General features: G+C 34.3%; 1 pseudogene; it reads right to left on the reverse strand.

Annotated features, from left to right (window-relative positions):
* Positions 1 to 524: 524 nt before the first annotated feature.
* The window catches only part of LOC149200768 (disease resistance protein Roq1-like), a 38,543-nt pseudogene continuing 18,696 nt past the window's right edge, over positions 525 to 20,371 (reverse strand).

Genomic DNA, 20,371 nt, shown 5'->3' on the forward strand with positions numbered 1-20,371 from the left:
TGGAATTTGATATATGCAACCAACCATATTATTATATAATAACTATTTTAAAAACTTATAATCATATGGTGTCTTCTTAAAAGATTATCCCAGAAAGTTTTTAGTTGAGATAACAATTTGGTTATTAGGATTGTACAAAGTTTGAACAAGATCAATTGCATTAGGTTTTCAAAAATAAAAATATTTTACGAAAATTTTTATGAGTATTCCAAAAAAAATTGGTAAAATGTTAGACCACCTATTGTATTGAAAGAAAAAAAATTAACTTGAAAGATGATAAATTCAAAGAGAAAACAATAGAAAGAGATATGGTGCACTAAGAAAATCAGAAATCGAATTTGAAAACATAAGATTATGATAATAAACTAATGCTAACGTACTTAACAATATTTAAATATTTAAACAAAAATGATAACAATCTACTCACAAAACCATTTGAACCATTTATAATAAACCAAGCTCTTTAATTTTCAATTTGAATTAACAAAATAGATCATGTTTTACCATGGAGGAATACCGTAATTTTAAAAAATTGTGTCATATCCTCCTCTCCTTCCATTTCTGCACAATTCCAAAAGCATCTTAATCGAAAAGGTTATGGCAGCGGAGGGCAAGTCGTCCACGCTGTCCTCGACAATATTCGCCTCCATATGAATAGTAGGACTGCAATAGAAAGGCTTGTGAAACGATTCCTACAGCCAAAAGGAGTCGGTGTCGGAATCCTGTGGGAAATGGGAAAGGCCCAAGGGTGTGAGGCATAGTTGAAGATGGGGATGGGGGAACCCTGTTTTTGCAGCGCTGTTTTAGAAAGATTACATTGGCATTTGGAACACAATCTGAGTGCACTAAATGATTGTGATATGGCATTGTATTTTGATTAATAAGCTTTCACCGTATTTGAGCTACTATGGGCACGCCAGAGAGATTTAGGGTGCAGAATAGTGGTTGGAAACGTGAATTCTTAGACATAAATATTCAATGCAATTATGCTTTATCGTGAAGTTGTGGATTTAATACGAACACGCCCGAGAGATTGAGAGTGCAACCAACTACTTGTATTTAAACTTACGCTGAGAGGAAAATCCCTTCAATGTTATAGGTATTATAATTTTTGACAATTTAAATTTGAAATCAGACGTCATTCTGACAGGTTGCAGATATCAAAGAGACGTCATATGTGACAGGTTAAATTTTCCGGTTGTCATCAAATACGTCTTGAAACCCAAAATACGTCTTAAAAGACGTCAAATTCCAGGCGTGCTTTGGAGGCCTATCAAGTTCCCTATCGATTTTGGGAGCACCTGCAAAGAAGAACACCCACTCAAGTGAAGACGTTGGAGGCTCGTCAAGTTTCCAACCCACTCTGGGAGCGTTGACAAAGCGAAGAACTGGCCTAGGTGAAGCCGTTGGAGGCCCGTTACATTCCCAATCCAATCTAGGAGTGTCTGCAACGTTTGCGTAAAGGCGCATCGGCGAAAGTGAAGACGTTGGAGGTTGGTCAAGTTTCCAACCCACTTTACAAGCATTTGCAGAGCAAAGCACTGGCCCAAGTGAAGATGTTGGAGGCCAGTTAAATTCCCAATCCAATCTGGGAGTGTCTACAACGTTTGCATAGCGATGCATTAGCCAAAGTGAAGACGTTGGAGACCCGTCAAATCCCCAATTGAGTCTGGTAGCGTTTGCATAATCGAACACCCTCCCAAGTAAGCCGTTGGAGAACTGTCAAGCTCCCAACCGAATCCGGGAGCATCTGCAGAGCAGATCATCTGCCCAAGTCAAGATATTGGAGGCCCATCAAATTCCCAATAAAGTTTGGGAGTGTTTGTAGCGGGCAGCACCGACTCAAATGAAAACGTTGTAGGATTATCAAGTTCCCAACTGAGTCTGGAAGCATATACAAAGAGAAGCACCCGCCTAAGTGAAAACGTTGGAGGCCCATCAAGTTTCAAATCGAATCTGGGAGCTTTTACAGACTAGAACATCCCCCCAAGTCAAGACATTGGAGACCCGTCAAGTTCCCAATCGAGTCAGGCAGCCTCTGCAGAGAGAAGCACCCACCTAAATCAAGACTTTGAAGTGACAGAAAGTTACCAACCGAGTTTGGGAGCATCTGGAGAGTAGAGCACCCCTCCAAGTTAAGACTTTGGAGTCTCGTTAAATTCCCTACCGAGTCTAGGAGCGTCTGAAGAGTAAAACAGCTGCATAGGTCCAAACTTTGAAGACTCGGTTAAGTTCCCCAGTGAGTTTGGGAGCGTCTGCAGACTAAGAAATACTTTAATCCAACGTGTCTTAAGGAATCCATATGACAGAATTCATTTGGGAAAATTTCAAGGTGACTCTCGTACAAGAAATTTTTTTGGAGGTGCTTCAACGTTCTAATGGACTTTGGAACTTTTGAAAGGGGAGCACGAATATACAATTCCCTCAATTTGAGAGGTGCATGCAATGTACATTAATTAAGTGTGGTTGACACTGTAAATGTGAACATTTTGGCATTGTGGTATGCAAGACGATTCTCAAGAGCAAGCGATATTTATAATTTGGAGAAAAACAAAACAAAATCTGCTTCAAAGAAAAAAGAAAAGATTACCTGAGATTCATGTTGCCACAGTGTTTGCAGGTGGCTCACCTTCTGTATATATAAAACTCGTAAAGTTTTAAGTGAAATCGAGGAAGGTAAGGATGAGTATGGGAAATTCTCCCAACAGAGATATATTAGTTGTGGTAACTGCCAAACCCGGAATAGGCGTTCAACAAAATAACCTTCAGCCCTAAGCAGTTGTAAGCATGTTAGGTTGAAGCTGTCCGCAAGGGTTTCCAAAGATTGTTCAGAGACATTTCCGTGAACCATGCTAATTCCACGCACCTGAATCGATCACCTTGAACTTTTAGAAACAAGATGGTCAATCTTGAAAAGTTGTAATACTTCAAAACTTCAAAATATTAACACAACTTTATTTTGAAGCCCGTTGAAATCTACAAAATACTTATAGGATATTGCGTCAAAAGATTATGAAGAAGGTTTTCAGTCATCCACCAAAGCCGAAGCTCACATCTAGGAGTTTCCTGTGCGAGATCTCTGCTAAGGTCTCTAACATGGTCATGCATTCTTATACAATTTTCACTGTCGACCTCGACAAGGCATATGTTCTCTAGGTTACGAAGACCCAGCCATCCTTCCCAATCAGATCTGTGTTGGAAATAATAATCACAACCACCGCAATAAACACCCTAATAGCAACCATACTTGTCAGAAGTATTTTTTCAGGTTGCGTCATTGTTTGAATATGGAAGGACTGAAGCCAGAACAGAAGTACCACGCGAACCATTATGTAGCACATCACATGAAGTTTAGCAAATATGGACAAGAATTTACAACGCGACTATTCTCCATACTCCATAAACACCTGTACGATCACTGTCCACACTCAACAATAACATCGTATTAATTATTTTTCTTTGTCATGTATTAATGTCAAATTCTATGTTGAGATAAATATAGATGTAAAAGTCATTTTGTAAGTGAGGGAAAGAGAGGTTGGGTAAGTTAGACACCTAGAGTCTGTGAGGAGAAAATCGTAGAGCAAATTTTGGTGGGCGTGTGGAAACAACATTTACTATGTTTTATTGTGTGTTATTCTGCAACCCCTCGTGAAGTGTAAATCACTGTAAACCTTTGTTTTACTTGGTGAATGAGCCGAAGTCTCATATAAATGTATTTTCATGAATTAGAATTTAATCTTAAGTTTTTATTGTGTTGCTCCAAGCTTACTCTGTTTTACTTTGTTTTTTTTGTCGTGAGTGAATTCTGTGTTTTTTAAGCCTCAGGATAGCTACGTGAAATCCTTGTATAGTTGCGCCAAAATCCTTAACGCATGTGAACTCTCTGCGAAACTACTTTCCTATGCTTCTTCTCCCCTCTGTCTCTCCGCCTAAATCCTATTTTCTAACATGGTATTAGATCAGGTTAAACTCTGTTAATGTAAAAACAAGCGTTTTCAGGTTAAACTCTGTTAATGTAAAAACAAACATTCTCGGGTTAAACTCTGTTAATGTAAAAACAAGTGTTTAAATTTACTGGAAGTTAAAATTGATTTGACGGTAGATTGTTTTTAGCATATTTACGAACAGGCAGAAAGTTTTTTTCTTACACTTAGAAATGGAAACATCAAGCACAAGATTGACTAATCCTCAAATACCTCAGTTTAAAGGTAAAAATTATGATTATTGGGCTATTATAATGAAGGCCATGTTTTCTTCTCAAGACATTTGGGATTTGGTGGAGAATGGTTTTCAAGAACCAGCAGATGCAGCAGCATGCAATGTCCTATCTCAATAAGAAAGAGAGTTGTTAAGAGATAATAGTAAGAAGCATGCAAAAACCCTCTTCTACACTTTTCAAGCAGTTCATGAAAGTGTTTTCCCAAGGGTTGCAGTAGCAATGAAGTCCAAGAAAGCATGGGACACCCTCCAGACAGCCTACCAAGGCATGGTAAAAGTCAAGACAACAAAGCTGCAAATGTTGAGAAGAGACTTTGAAACACTTTGTATGAAAGAGTCTAAGAATGTAGACTCATTTTTTTCACATGTAATTGGGCTAGTTACTCAAATCAAGTCTTATGGTGAGACACTTGAGGAAAGAAGAATAGTTGAGAAAGTTTTGAGAAGATTTCCAGCAAGATTTGATGTCATTATTGTGGCCATAGAAGAGACAAATGATCTCTCACAGTTCTTAGTGGATGAGCTTAATGCATCAATGGTTTCTCATGAACATAGACTGAATAGAGAAACAAGCTCCTTATTGGAGCATGCCTTCAAAACACAAGTATCATTTGGTCAAGGTCGAGGCAGAGGAAGATCATATGCTAAGGAAGAGGAAGAAGACCACACAAAGGTGGAAGAAGCAACCCTTCAAGCTCAAATGGAATAGGCAGCAATCAAAATCCAAGTCAAGTCCCAAGCCAAAATCAAGCACAAGGTTAGAGGTATGATAATCTCAAGTTCAATGTCATTACTGTAAGAAGTATGGTCATTATGCAAATGAATGTAGAAAGAAGCAATATGAAAAACCAAGTGTAAATTTCACAAAAGAAAGTCAGAACCATGATAACATGTTTTTAGCTTGTAATGTAGCACAAGAAAAACAAAGTGATCTGATATATGGTATCAAGATTCAAGGTGTAGCAACCACATGTCAGGAAACATAGAAACGTTTTCCAATATAGATGAAAGTGTGAAATCTGAAGTGACATTACAGACTGATATCAAAGTCTCTGTCATGGGCAAAGGAAGCGTTAATATCCTAACAAAGAAGGGGGAGAATAAGTACATATCAGATGTTTACTTTGTCCCTGGTCTGAAGCATAAACCTCATGAGCATTTGACAGCTCATACAAAAGGGCTACAATGTCTTTTTCAAAAATGATGTGTGCACAATTTTGGATAGACCTCCATTCAGACAGTTGATTGCAAAGGTTCAGATGATAAACAATAGAATGTTTCCCCTAAAAATAAGATCAGATTTGCAGAGAGAAGGTGCACAAGCACAACTTTCAATGAACCCACAAGAGGATGCAAGAAAAGATGCGGCTACCATACAAGTAAACTTTCAAGCAGAGGTCAAAGATGAAAATTGGTTATGGCATTTGATAATTGGACATCTCAACTTTGGAGGTTTGAATTTTCTGCATAGGAAAGGCATGGTGAAGGGACTACCACTCATAGAAAAATCGGACAGCCTATGTGAAGGATGTATCTTGGGCAAGCAATATAGAGAGAAATTTCCAGCTGGAAAGTCAGTAAGGGCAAAGGCACCTTTGGAGATTGTCCACTTAGATTTATGTGGACCAATGCAAAAACCATCAATTGGTGGCAACCACTATTTATTGACCTTCATAGATGACTACACAAGGAAGACATGGGTTTATTTCTTAAAACAGAAAAGTGAAGTGTTTGAGCGCTTTCACCAATACAAATCTCTTGTTGAGAAGCAAAGTGGACACTACATCAAAGTCCTCAGGACTGACAGAGGTGGAGAATACATCTCAAATGATTTCCTTCGTTTTTGTAGGGATCATGGAATTCACAAGCAATTTACAACAAGGTATACACCTCAGCAAAATGGTGTTGTAGAAAGGAAGAACACCTGACCATTATGGAAATGGCGAGTATGATGAAGGCAAAGCATTTACCAAATGATTATTGGGTTGAATCTGTCGCTTGTGCAGCATATATCTTGAATAGATGTCCAACCAAAAGCGTCCAGAACATAGTTCCTGAAGAGGCATGGAGTGGAAGAAAGCATAGTGTCACTCACATGAGATTTTTTGGATGTGTGGCGCATGCACATGTCCCGGATGAGTTGAGGAAGAAGTTGGATAGCAAGGGGGAGAAATGTATATTTGTTGGATACAGTGATGAATCCAAGCATACAAACTCTACAATCCATTAACCAAGAAGGTCATAATCAGTAGAGATGTGCAGTTTTTAGAAGAGGAAGCATGGGATGGAAGTTTAGAGAAGATAGTCAATGTCAAAGCATGTATACCACATGAGGACAAAGAGGAATTAACAGCAACAAGTAATTCCTCAACATTGACTCCCACTACTCCTATTAAAGCGCAACAAAGCAGGCAACAAACAACACCATCAACAAATAATAGGACAGTTTTGCGCAACCAAGCAAGTGCTTCTCCAAGCACGCCGCAAAGCGCAACACCAAGTGACATGTCAAGCCCATCTTCAACAAGTGTAGACCAAAATTCAGAAATTTAAATGGAATTTATGAGCAAGATGAAGTTGATAGTAACATTGGTCTGAATTCCTTATTTGCCTTGTTTTGTCATGTGGATGACCTAATCCATTTTGAGGATGAAGTAAAAGAAGAAAAATGGGTTGCGGCAATGGAGGAAGAAATAGAAGTAATAGAAAGGAATGACACATGGGAGTTAGTGAACCTTCCGAAAGGAAAACATGTCATTAGAGTGAAGTGGGTCTATAAGACCAAAAGAAACATTGAGGGAAAGATTGAAAGCCACAAAGCAAGCCTAGTCATCAAATGATACAAGCAGTAGCATGGAAGATATTTCGTGAAGAAATTTGCGCCAGTCGCAAGGATGGAGACAATGCGCACAGTTGTGGCGATTGTCGCGCAGCATAAATGGAAAGTGTATCAAATGGACTTAGCATTCTTGAATGGAGTGTTGAAAGAGGAAGTGTATGTTGCGCAACCGCCTATTTATGAGGTAGAAGGCCAAGAAGGCAAAGTGTATCGGTTGAGGAAATCTCTTTATGGGTTGAAGCAAGCACCGCACACATGGTATAGCAGGATAGATGCCTACTTGTTGGACAACGGTTTCGACAAATGTGATAGTGAGCCTACTTTCTACATCAAAGAGAGCAATGGTAAGATTCTTATTGTTGTCTTATATGTAGATGATTTGATTTTTACAGGCAGTGATGGTTTCCTCATCGCTGATTTCAAACAATTCATGAAGAGTGAATTTGAAATGACTGACTTGGGACTGTTAAGGTATTTTTTGGGCATAGAAGTGAAGCAAACAGAAAATAGCATTTTTATCTCTCAAGTGAAGAATGTGGCAGACATATTGGAGAGGTTTAAAATGCAGAACAACAAGCCCACACCAACTCCAACTGTCATGGGGTTGAAGTTGAGCAAAGAAGATTGCAACAGCAATGCCAATCCAACATTATACAAAAGCATGACATGTAGCTTGATGTATTTGACTGCCACTAGGCCGAATATAATGTATGCAGTAAGTTTGGTGTCGAGGTTAATGGAGACACCCAAGGAGACACATTGGCAAGCAACGAAAAGGATTCTAAGGCATGCTAATGGGAATAAAGCAGTATGGCATTTTGTACACAACAACAAGTGATTTCAGGTTGGTTGGTTACGCTGACAGTGATTGGGCAGGAAGTGTCGATGACAGAAAGAGCATGTCAAGGTATGTTTTCCATTTTGGTTCTGAAGCCATTTCATGGGCCTCCAACAAGTAGCCAATAGTGTCATTGTCAACAACATAAGTTGAATATGTTGCAGCAACAACAACAATGTGTCAGGCAGTTTGGATGAGGAAGATGTTGAGGGATCTTCATCATGACCAAGAGGGAACGACAACTATTTTCTGCAACAACACCTCAGCAATTGCATTGTCAAAGAATTTTTTCTTTCACAAGAGGACCAACCATATTGATGCTAAATATTATTTTATCAGAGATTTGATTAACAATGATGAAATTGTGTTGTAACACTACAGGTCACAGGAACAATTTGTTGATATCTTCACAAAGTCATTGGCACGTGAAAGTTTTGTTTATCTCGGAAACTGTTTGGGAATTTTCAATAGGGACAATTATGATTAAGGGGGACTGTTGGAAATAATAGTCCCAACCACCACAATAAACACTCTGATAGCAGCCATACTTGTCAAAAGTATTTTGCAGTTTGTGTCTTTGTTTGAAGATGGAAGGACTGAAGCCAAAACAGAAGTATTGTGTGAACCATTCCGCAACACATCACAGAAGTTAAGGAATTTAATGAACTTTATCAAATACGAGCAAGAATTTCCCCAGCGGTCAAAATTTAATGAAGTTTGTGCTATGTACAGAAGGTCAGATTGGTTGTGTTGTGTCAGTGCCACTTCCTTAACTGTATATGGCACTACAAAAAAACCCTGTGATTGGCGTCCCTTTTTTCTTCCTTTTTTGCATCTAGAGCCCATTTTTGGTGCTATTTGTGTCCATTTATCAAATATGGTGCAAAAATTGATGCAAAGTTTGCACCAATTTTTTCATCAAGTCTTACACCAAGTTTAGCACTAGGTATTGTAATAGGTTTTGCATCAGGTTTTACACCAGGTTTTACGCCAGGTTTTATGCCAAGTTTTGTGCCATCCTTTGCACCATGTTTTGCATCAAGTTTGGCACCTAATTTTGTTTCACCAACTTTTGTATCATTTATTGCATCCACTTTTTGCGCCTACACTTGCATCAACTTTTTCATCATCTCTTGCATCATTTTTCAAATCATTTTTTGCATCCATTTTTACAACATTTTTTGCATCTCCTTTGCGTCAATATTTGCATTAACTTTTGTGTCTCATATTGCATCTACTTTTGCATCGAATTTTGTTGCATTAACTTTTGCATTATATTTTTCATCCATTGTTGCACCCATGTTTACGTCTACTTTTGCATCCCTTTTTGCATCTTATTTTTCATCTTCATTTGCTTCTTTTTTTGCATCTATCATTACATCCACTTTTTTTGTGACACTATTTGTACCATGTTTTGTACTTACTGTTGTACCCACATTTGCTTCCAATTTTGCATCCATCTTCGCATCCACTTTTGCATCAAAATATTGCATCTATTTTTGCATCCACTTTTGTGTTGGGTTTTGCATCTCATTTTGTATCATCTTTTGCATCTACTTCCATTGCATCCATATTTTTCATCCAATTTTGTTTCTGCTATTGCACCCATGTTTGCATCCACTTTTGCATCCCTTATTGCATATTGTCTTGCATCCAAGTTTGCATCTTTTTTTGTGTTTTTTATTACATCCACTTTATCATCCACTTTTGTTGTGTCATATCTTGTGCCTATCATTGAAACCCACATTTTCTTCCAATTTTGCATCCACATTTGCATCCTCTTTTGTGTCCAAGTTTGCATCAAATAATTTTTGTGTTTTTTGCATCCCATTTTGCATCTACTTTTACATCCACTTCTGATGCTATCAATTTTGAATCTAATTTTGTGTCCACTATTGCACCCATGTTTGATCCCTGTTTACATCCATTTTTTAATCCAATTTTGCCTCCTTTTTGCATCCAAGTTTGTGTCTTTTTTTTCGTTCATTGTTGTATCCACATTTATTTCACAACAATTCATGCTAAGTTTTATGCCTACTATTACACCCATGTTTTCTTCCACTTTTTCATCCATGTTTGCATCCTATTTTGTGTCTAATTTTGCATCTACTTTTTCATCCACTTTTGTGTCAATTTTTCTGTCTTGTTTTGCATCTACTTATTTGTGTCCACTCTTCATCCAATTTTACGTCTATTGTTGCCCCCATTTTTTTTTTTACTTTTGCATCCATTTTCAAACACTCATATATTTTTTGCATTGATGATATTTCTTATGACATTAAAAATTATGAACAACTGATGACAATGTCAATAATTATGACGATGATGATAATGAAGATAATAACGATGACATGAATTGTGATTATTATGATAATGAAAATTATGATAAAGATGATGGGGGTTGGGGGTTATAATGACAATGATGATGGCAATGCTAATGATCTTGGACATTCTTCCCAATTTTTAAATTTTGTCATAATCATAATCATTATCTTTAGAGTCATCTTCCAAGTCATCATCATTTGATCATCATTATCATTATTCTCATCTTTGTCATCATCAACAACAATAATAGCATGAATGATGATTATGATGTTCATGACGAAGTTGACAACAATGATGATAGAAATTACATTAATTATGATGATGGGGATGATGAAAATTATATTAACGATGATAATGGTAGTGATGCTGATGATCATCGATCATCTCTAAAAAATAAAGTTGTCATTTCTCTTGCATATATCATGTGTCCTAACAACCCTTTTTGAGCACTCATAATATTTTTTGGGTTGATGATATTTCTTATGACACTTATAATTATGAACAATTGATGACAATGTCCATAATCATGATGATGATGATGACGACATGAATGGTGATTATGACGATAATGCAATGATGAGATTGATGGTGGTGATGGTGATGATAATGAAGATGATGACACTCCCTCTAAACTAGGGAGATACTCATACTGAGACAAAAAAGTACTCTCAAGTTGAAATATTCATATAAGAAGGGATCTGGATTGATAAGCATCAACGATCATTTACATCATTGTCAAAATAGAAAGGCCTTGACTAACAAGTTATATCTCTCCATTAGATCATAGCACAATGTTGGGAGGCATAAATTTGGACACCACTGCCTCTTTAGGCACTTACCGCACTAGGATGTTCATCAGGCATGTCCTCGCATGATCATTTCCTAATCCACTATTATAATATTTGACACCAGGAAATGTTGATCCTCATGACTATTCTTATCTTGGATTAATGTACTTGACTTATGGCGGTTAGTCCTAGTCAAAGCACAAATTCTCAAAGAATATTGGTCCCAAATGTTTATCTAATCCACCATTCTCCCTACTAGTGTCTTTAGTAGGCTTACAATTGTTAGTCTCGGCCATAGTACATGACAAATGGATAATATGGTGTCAATGCTCACTCCCTCTCAACTAGGCAGGAGACATCCACAAGCATAAACGTTTCTCAAAAATACCCATCATTTTCATAGGGAATAACATCATTAATTTGTTTTCATCGCATGATGCCTTTATGATTAAGAATTCATAGATTTGTGGCAAAATATTTCCCCTTTTGTCATTTGTGATGAAATAAAATCAAAAGTGAAAGCCAAAAACATTAGAGATACACTATAATGATTTATTTAAGTCTAAAGTCTAAGGTTAAAGTGAAAATTTATGTAAATATTATATCTATGAGCTGTTCAAAACTTATGAAAACCTTATTCCCTAAGTCTTATATATAAGAAAAATCAAAAGAAAGAAAAATAAGGCCCAATGAATGGTAACTCATGTATTCACACCCTCTTTGGAAAACATATGAATATATACACTCCTAGTCACACTTGATCACATGTTTGTGATGGTTAAATCATGAAGTCCTCTTTTCCCCTTTCATTTTAACTTCATCATTTAAACACCTAATTGAGGATCTAGGGAATTTTTCTTGCCTAAGGGTTTCATGTCTACTCTTGGTTTACTTATGTCACACTACGGTCAATAATGTGACAGAGTGAAATACTTAAGTTTGTGAGTTATTAGAACAGTGTATTAAGTTAGTCACCACACACACATGTATTACATGTCATTGATCCACATGTGTGGGTTGGAGACTCATTGCTTGAGAACTTTAATGGATACTACTTTAGGGCCCTGATGGTATATCTTACAAAATCTCTTGGTAAACATTGCGATTCATCCTTTCTTTTCCTTGAGACACTTGATAATATTGAAGTCACTCCCAATAATCCACAGAGATGGGGAGTATAAATTACTTGTGCTGGAAATAGAATTGAGAAATAGAGGTTTTTCATTTGCAATATTGGAGTCATAGACATTGGATACATGGTAGTAGTCCTTGATGTCAATTAACTAAAATTATATTGTCATAATGCGAAAAGAGGTAAACATATTGGTAACCTTGATGTCCTGATCATTCCAAATAATAGCCATTCCACCCAAGTATATCTAATCATCAATCACTACTACTTGGAAATTCCTCCCCCATTTTCTAATTATATGAGGTAGAACCTCACTTAATATTTGTATTTCTTATATCAACATTATTGATGGGTGCTTTGCGTACCATTTTTCTTTTAGGAGTATTTGTTTTCCTATACTATTGAGGTCCCTCATGTTCCATGAGACTATTTTCATGGAGAATTTACACAGAAAGGAAGTATAATGTGACTAAAAAAAATGTTCCAAGATTTAAGTTATTGGACAATGCCACTTCATGACTCCTATATTTCCTTAACCTGGGACTGAATGGTGAACTTGATAGCCTTAAGGGAAATATACCAATGAAAATCTCAAAAAGAGGTGACTTTTGACTTTATCACATACAAGTTAATATACTAAAAAAAATATCCATAAAAATTTCATCAATCAATGAATCTTTAAAAAAAATATCCAAAACAATTTCATCAAGCAATGAAGCTTTACATTATAAATTACAATCTATAAAACTTTTGGGAACTTTTTGCTAAACCATGTTCAAAGCCAACATATTTAATATTAATAGTTAACAATAATATGGAAAATAACACATTTTCATAAATTAAATAACATGTTATCAATCCTAAGAAATGTCACTAACATAAAACTAAAAAGCATGCAACTAATGGGAGTGACCACTCAAGGCCATCGTAAGACAATTAATCTATTAAGACAAGGATTAATGGAGAAAGAAATCTACAAAGGACAAAGGAAAACCTATTTTAACTTTATTGTTTTATTAGGTGCAAGTTGAACATCTCAAGATATAATGAAGAGAAGAATTAATTTTATTTCATTAAGAAAACCCAAGCACATTCTATAACTTAGCAAGGAAGAGATGTATAATACCCATCTTAGCGACACAATGCATGGCATTAAGTTACTTTTTTATATATAGTTTAAACTTATATCATAAAATCACAAATTTAGAATGAATGGATGTTTAAAATCCATTTTTATAAAAACAAAATATAATTTTTGTTATAAAAAAAACCCAGAAAATAAATATATATTTTTTAGAAAGTAAAAAATTACTAAACTGAATATATATTAAAAAAAAACTAAACTTAAGAAAATAATTTTGTTTGTTTTTTTTTTTTTTTTTTTTAATTTAAAATATTTTTTAGAATTTTTTTAAATACTTCCCTCCATTCTAAGAAGCAAAAATAATAATAGAAATAAGGACGGACCAAAAATATTCCTTTCCTTGGTAAGTGTTTCCCACCATTCATTCCACTCACTCGAGCTATTCCATAAAACGGAGATAAGTGTTATTTCACACTCTTTTGGCAAAGCCTATTGAGCTTCTCTTATGATATATCTATTCCTTGTTGGAGTCCATGATATATTGATCAAGTTTTGATTCCTTGGAGATTAATTAAAGCAAAGAAAACATGAGTACTCTTAATTCCAAGTTCAATGCCTCTAATGGTGGACATATGGCAAGGAAGGGGTTGTTATCATGGTCATAACTCCAATTTCATTGTCTCTGATGGTGGACGAGGCAAGGGAGGGGATTGCAGTGATGGTCGTGGTCGTGGATTTTTCTCTTTTACATTATATTTAGGGAGTTCAAAGCAATTTAAATGGAATCATTGTCGTCACTAGGTATAATGGATTAAGTGTGATAATGGATAAAATGAAGTAATTATTTGTGAGCATTTGTTCTTGAACGAACATTAGGATCCATCTTATTATAGATAAAAGTACATGCATTAAAAACAACTCAATATTTCATGTGACATTCATATTGTATGCGACTTATTTTTCATTAAAAACAATTTACTTTTTCATGTGACATTCTTTTTTTGTTAAAATTTCTTCTATTTATAATATGAATTACAATTGTAATTTGAAATAAAGCTTCCAGTAAATATTAATTTACCAATTCTGCATGGAAATCATAAGAAACATTCACAATATAATATGAAGAACAAATGGGTACCTACTTCATATGGATTAAAAAATGCTTCTACTACTTAATGTGAATTACAAGTGTAACCTTAGTCAGATCTCCAGTATATCTTAAGCCATATTTTCATTTTATTTTTAGTACTATTAAATGTTATTATGTCCTACCTCATTTTATTGTTAGCACTGTAATAAAAATATGCATTTTTCTATAGAATTAGTGCTAACATGTAATATTGATTTTTTTTCCAGAATGCTATATGTAATGACCACGAAGATGATGATATAGACTATGTTTAGATTATATCGTATATCAGAGATGATGATGATGAGGATGGTGATGGCATTGGTGATGATTATGTGGATGATATTATCAGGATGGTAATGATGATGATCATGGAAATGATCATGAGGATGAGCTTGACTATGATTTTCGTGGTGCTAGCTAGCCATGCGTTATTTTTTATATTTAGTTGAATGTCTTAATATGGTAATCATACATTTGAATTTTAGTTTATTTGAATAATGATGATGATACTATCGGTACTATCTTGTTACCTTATTAATATGTTGAAAATTGTTTACAATTTTTTTATGAAGAATTATTGTGTATGATGAGATTCCTATTTTTTATGGATGTTGTGAATTTACCTTAGCATAATGATATCTATGAAACATTTTGATTTGGTAATCTTACATTGACTTTTAGTTGATTTGATTAAATATGATGATGATATTATCATTTTTATCTTGTTATTTTATGTATATATTGAAGATTATCAACATTATTTTGATGGAGAATTATTATGTATGATGATATTACTATCTTTTGATGGATGTTGTGAATTTACCTTAGAATAATGGTGTTCATGAAATATTTTGATATGATAATCACACATTTGAAACTTAGGTGATTTGATTAAAGATGATGAGGATATTATTAGTATTATCTTGTTACTTTATATATGTGTTGAAACCTATCAATGCTTTTTTATGGAGAATGATTATGTATGGTGATATTACTATTTTTGGATGTAATGTTGTGAATTTACCTTGGAATAATGATATTTGCGATAAATGTTGATTTAGTAGTAATATATGTATATCGAAAATTGTCAATGAATTTTTGATGGAGAATTGTTATATATGAGGATACTGCTATATTTTTTATGAATGTTGTCAATTACCCTTAAATTTGTTTACAAATACTAAGTTATGAATTTGAATTATGATATATTCTTAAATGTGTTATACATGAAAATACCTCCTCATCATCTTGGAGGAGAATACTATGTTGTTGGTTGAAATACCCCTTTCTCCTAAACTATATAATTCTATAATACAAGTTATGTACCATGAGGACCACAGTATCCTAGTCTATAACAAGTTGTCCCCTTCATCTAACGTTTGTTACCAAAATTCTCACATTAGAGGAATTTTCAACTCAAAAAATAACCACCTAAGAAAAAATTAAAAAACTAATAAAATAATGCCATCTAGACAATTTTTTAATATATATTTTTATTATTCTTTTACCAAAATTACCCAAATAAATATCACATTTATCAAAATAACTGTATATGTATTTTATATTTAAATTAATATATTAGCACAAGATTTAATAAAATTTAAATTAAAAAAAAAAAAATTAAATTAAAAAAACAAATTCAAAATTTAAAGGAAATTTAAATTTAAATTTAAATTACCCAAATAAATGTCACTTTTATAAAAAATAACTGTCTACATATATTTTATATTGAAATTAATTTATTAACACAAGATTTAAGAAAATTTAAATTTAAAAGGAAATTTTAAAATATGGATTTAAGTTAAATTTAAATTTAAGTTACTCAAATAAATGCACTTTTATCAAAATAACGATATATTTATATTTTATATTTAAATTAATTTATCAATACAACATTTAATAAAATTTAAATTAAGAAAGTAAATTTAAAATTTAAATTAAATTTAGGATTTAGGATTTTATATTTAAATCTATTTATTTAACACGCCATGATTTACCCTTCATTAAAAATATTCTCGATATTCTAACTTTTATAGATTAAGATATTAATTTTTTTTTTAATATTTAATATAGTTTTGGGTCACTTAGGCACCATTCATAGTTAAATTAGGTAAGTTATATTATTAAAAAAAATCCACTGCCTAGTCACACCTGTATGTCTTTTAAATTTTAAAGGATTTTGATTGGCTTACACATTATGACATGGAAATTCAATGTTAACATTTTAAAATGAAAATTCCTCTAATGCGAGGAAAAAAGCTCGAGTTAACTAGAATTTGACACTCTTGTTCACTTTCGGAAACTCATATGGTGGAATGTGATCTCTTTATCCTCATCTTTAGATTTTTGGTAAAAAAATAAAAGCATAGAAAAGTGGGAAAGAACCTTAAATCATGGGAAGCTTTTTCCTAAGCACAAAAGCATATAAAAATTAGAAAATGCCATTTTTATATGAGGAAACATTATTCACCCAAACGATTTTGCCAAAATTGAACTAATGAGGAATTTGGGAAATCTTCATAGCCTTCACTTTCCTATATATTGGAGGCTTGGCCATTGAGGAAATGATGGGAATTCGTGTATTGTCGCGCTGCTGAGATCTATCTTGAGAGAGAAAGAGTTTTGGAGCTAAGAGTTGGGGGAGGTGTTGTTACAACTGCATCTGATGGTTGTAACTTTCCTCCAACTCCTTTATTAATATAGATTAGTTATTCTTCCTTCCATATGTTACTATTCATTCTTTACTTATCCTATTTAACTAATGAATGTATGGGATTTTGATTTTGATTTATTTATTCAGTAATATTTATATGTTTATAATAATTTCAATTATCAAGATATTATGTTGTGAAGTTTTCTTTGTTCTCTCTCTTGTGTGTAGGACCAAGATTTGGAGCTATCTAGGAGCGCTTCCCAACTACACTTAAAACTCCAACAAGACCTGCATGCAAGGACTCACATGAATTCATTCTTATTTTCTTAATCTATACTCTACATCTTGATCTACTAAGAATCCTGAGCCTTAGAACAACCTATCTATTAACCAGTCTATCTTAGATTTTTGGGATAAACTGAGAGGATTTTATGTTCATCAAATTGTGCATTAAATCCTACAGCAAAATGATATTTATAAACTATAATATATTTCACTATGTAATAAAATTAGTAAAATGGAAGTAAAAGTAAAACTCTAAAGAAGAAGCCAAAAGTGGATGTAACCATCAATGGAAAATTGGAAGTAGAATTGGATGTTGAACTAGCCATCAAAACAAGGCAAACAATGAGACAAAAAGGGTTTTAAAGTAGAATTAAAAAGGGTGCAAAACTAGACACAAAGAAGGGAACAAAATAGGGCATACAAAAAGATACCAAATTGGGCGCAAACAAGGATGCAAAAATGGACACTAAAATGAGGATGCAAAGAATGGTGTAAAATTAGGATGCAAAATTGGGTGCAAAAAGGATGTAAGAAAAGACACAAAACAAGAAGAAAATTGGGATTAAAAAATGGTGAAACTAAGGATGCCAAAAATGATGCATAACTAGATGAAAATTCAAACTAAAATCTAGGTGCAAAATGAGATGCAAATGTGAACAAAAAATATGGTAGAAAAAATGATGCAAATTTGGATTCCAAAAAGGATTCAAAATTAGACACCAAAAGGATGCAAAATTGGACATAAAAAATGGTGAAAAATTGGACACAAAAGTAGAAAAAATGGTGCGAAAATGGGCATAAAAATGGCTCAAATTTGGATGCAAAATGAGGTGCAACAAATGATTCAAAACTTGGTGCAAAAACAAATGCAAAAGTAGACGAAAAAAAATAGCTCAAAATTGAACGTAACATTAGACACAGAATGGGATTCAAAGGTGGACGCAACACATAGTCCAACATAGGGTGAAAATTTAGATACTCAAAAGGATGCAAAATTGGATGCAAAGAATGTTGTTAAAAATGACGCTAAATTGAATGCAACAAATGATGCAAAATCAGGTGCAAAATAGGATGCAATGAAATGAAAAAGTGGATGAAAAAAAATGGTGCAAAAATGGATGAAAAATTTGGCACTAAATCAGATTCAACATATGGTGCAAAATTAGATGCAAAAAATGGTGTAAAAAAAGGCAGAAAAATTGGTGCAAAAATAGATGTAAAAATAAGTACAAAATTAGAAGCAAAAAATGGCATAAGACTAGATGCAAAAACTAGCACAAACTCGACGCAAAAAAGGCACTAAATCAGATGCAAACGATGGTGTAAAACTCAATGCAAATTACGACACAAAAATAGAAGCAAAGAATGGCACAAAATAGGAAGCAAAAAATGATGCAAAAATATATGCAAAAAATGGCACAAAACTAGAAGCAAAACCTGTTGTAAAACCAAATCCAAATCTTGGTGCAAAATATGATGCAAAAAATGATGCAAAATTTGGTGTAAAAAAAGATGCAAAATTTGGTGTAAAAAAGGACGCTTTAAAAATTGTACAATAGAGCCAGATTTAGTGCTAGGATGCTCATCCCAATGGAGAGAAAAATACACTAAAATCTGGTGCTAAATCTGGCATAAATTGCCTGTTTTGTTGTAGTGTGGGGAGTTGAATCAGATTGTAGTAGAATCTCATCACATGTTTACCCCGGTGGGTCAGTTAAGTTGGGTAAATGTGGGAGGACGGTGTTACAACATCAATTCTTCTTCACGAGTCTGAGATAAGTATGAGATATCTATGCTCATATATATTGTTATGAACTATAGATTACATATTTGTGACATGTTTGACGAAATTCCTGTCATGGATAGTAGGGTTTAAATCAATTTCTTGTACCAATGATTGCATTAGTAGCCTTATTCCGTTGCTATTTATCATTTCTAAAAATTTCATGAAGTTCTGGGCAGTGGCCTGAGTCTTGGCCCTAAAAAAGTGGCATAATATTTGGGGTCACTAGCTGAGAATTGTTTGAAAAAGTCCACAATCGTTGGCATGCCTTGTTGTGGGAGTGACTAGAAGACCTCAGTCGCATGCATGGCTTGTCATGGGAGCATCTGGGGGCCCAGATCAGTGAAATGTCAAGTTATCTCAACGCTTGGTCACCTAGAAGGGTTAGTTAGCTCTTGAAGGTTATGTAGCATGTGTGGAACATCATATTGGTTTGGTTTTATCGGTTCCACTTCCTTAATTGTACATGGGGAGTTGAATCACATCATAGTAGCCTCTCATCACATGTTTACCCTAGCAGACTGGTTAACATGGGTAAATGTGGGAGAATGGTTTTACATTACCAATGCAATAATTAACTATCAAACTTATTGTTGGGTTGTGTTATATTCTTTCCATGACTAGCTCCCCTAGTTAACTAGGGGGTTATAGGGGGTTTGAGGGGATCGGGTATCCCCCCTTTACAAGGTCCGAGGCAGCGGCCCGAGGAATTTTTTTTTGGACCCTATATTAGGTGAGCGAACCTACTTATGGTTTTGTGCATGGTTTTCACACATGGTTTTGGGCACGATGGTTTTCGATCCATGGTATTGGATGCTTCGGCATGTGTGTATATATATATATATATATATATATATATATATATATATATATATATATATATATATGTATGTATATATGTATGTATGTATTATAACATATGAAAGGAAAATAATGAAAAATTAATCTGGTCGTCCCGGTTTTGGACCCAGGGGAAAATATCTGTGTATATGTGTTTTATGTGTTATGCTATCACATTGTTTATTTTACGTGTTTTAGAATTCGTATGCAGGTAATTTTTGTATGGGGTTAAAACCTACATTTGGTATCATAGTTGTTTTGGCTTCAAGGGGGCACCTTAGTTGCTGAAGGGTTTCCCTGGAGCCTATGGTAGACCCTGTTAAGTGGGAGATCTGCAGGATCAATTCTGTTGGTGAAAGAAGATGGCGAGCAGGGGAAAGATAGAGATCAAGAAATTTAATGATTAGAGTTTTAAGTTATGGAAACTCAAGATGGAGGATCTATTGGTAGA

Source organism: Pinus tabuliformis, chromosome 2_1 (assembly GCF_031772625.1).
Source record: "Pinus tabuliformis cultivar Carrire ecotype Pingquan chromosome 2_1, CPIR1, whole genome shotgun sequence".
NCBI lineage: Eukaryota > Viridiplantae > Streptophyta > Pinopsida > Pinales > Pinaceae > Pinus > Pinus tabuliformis.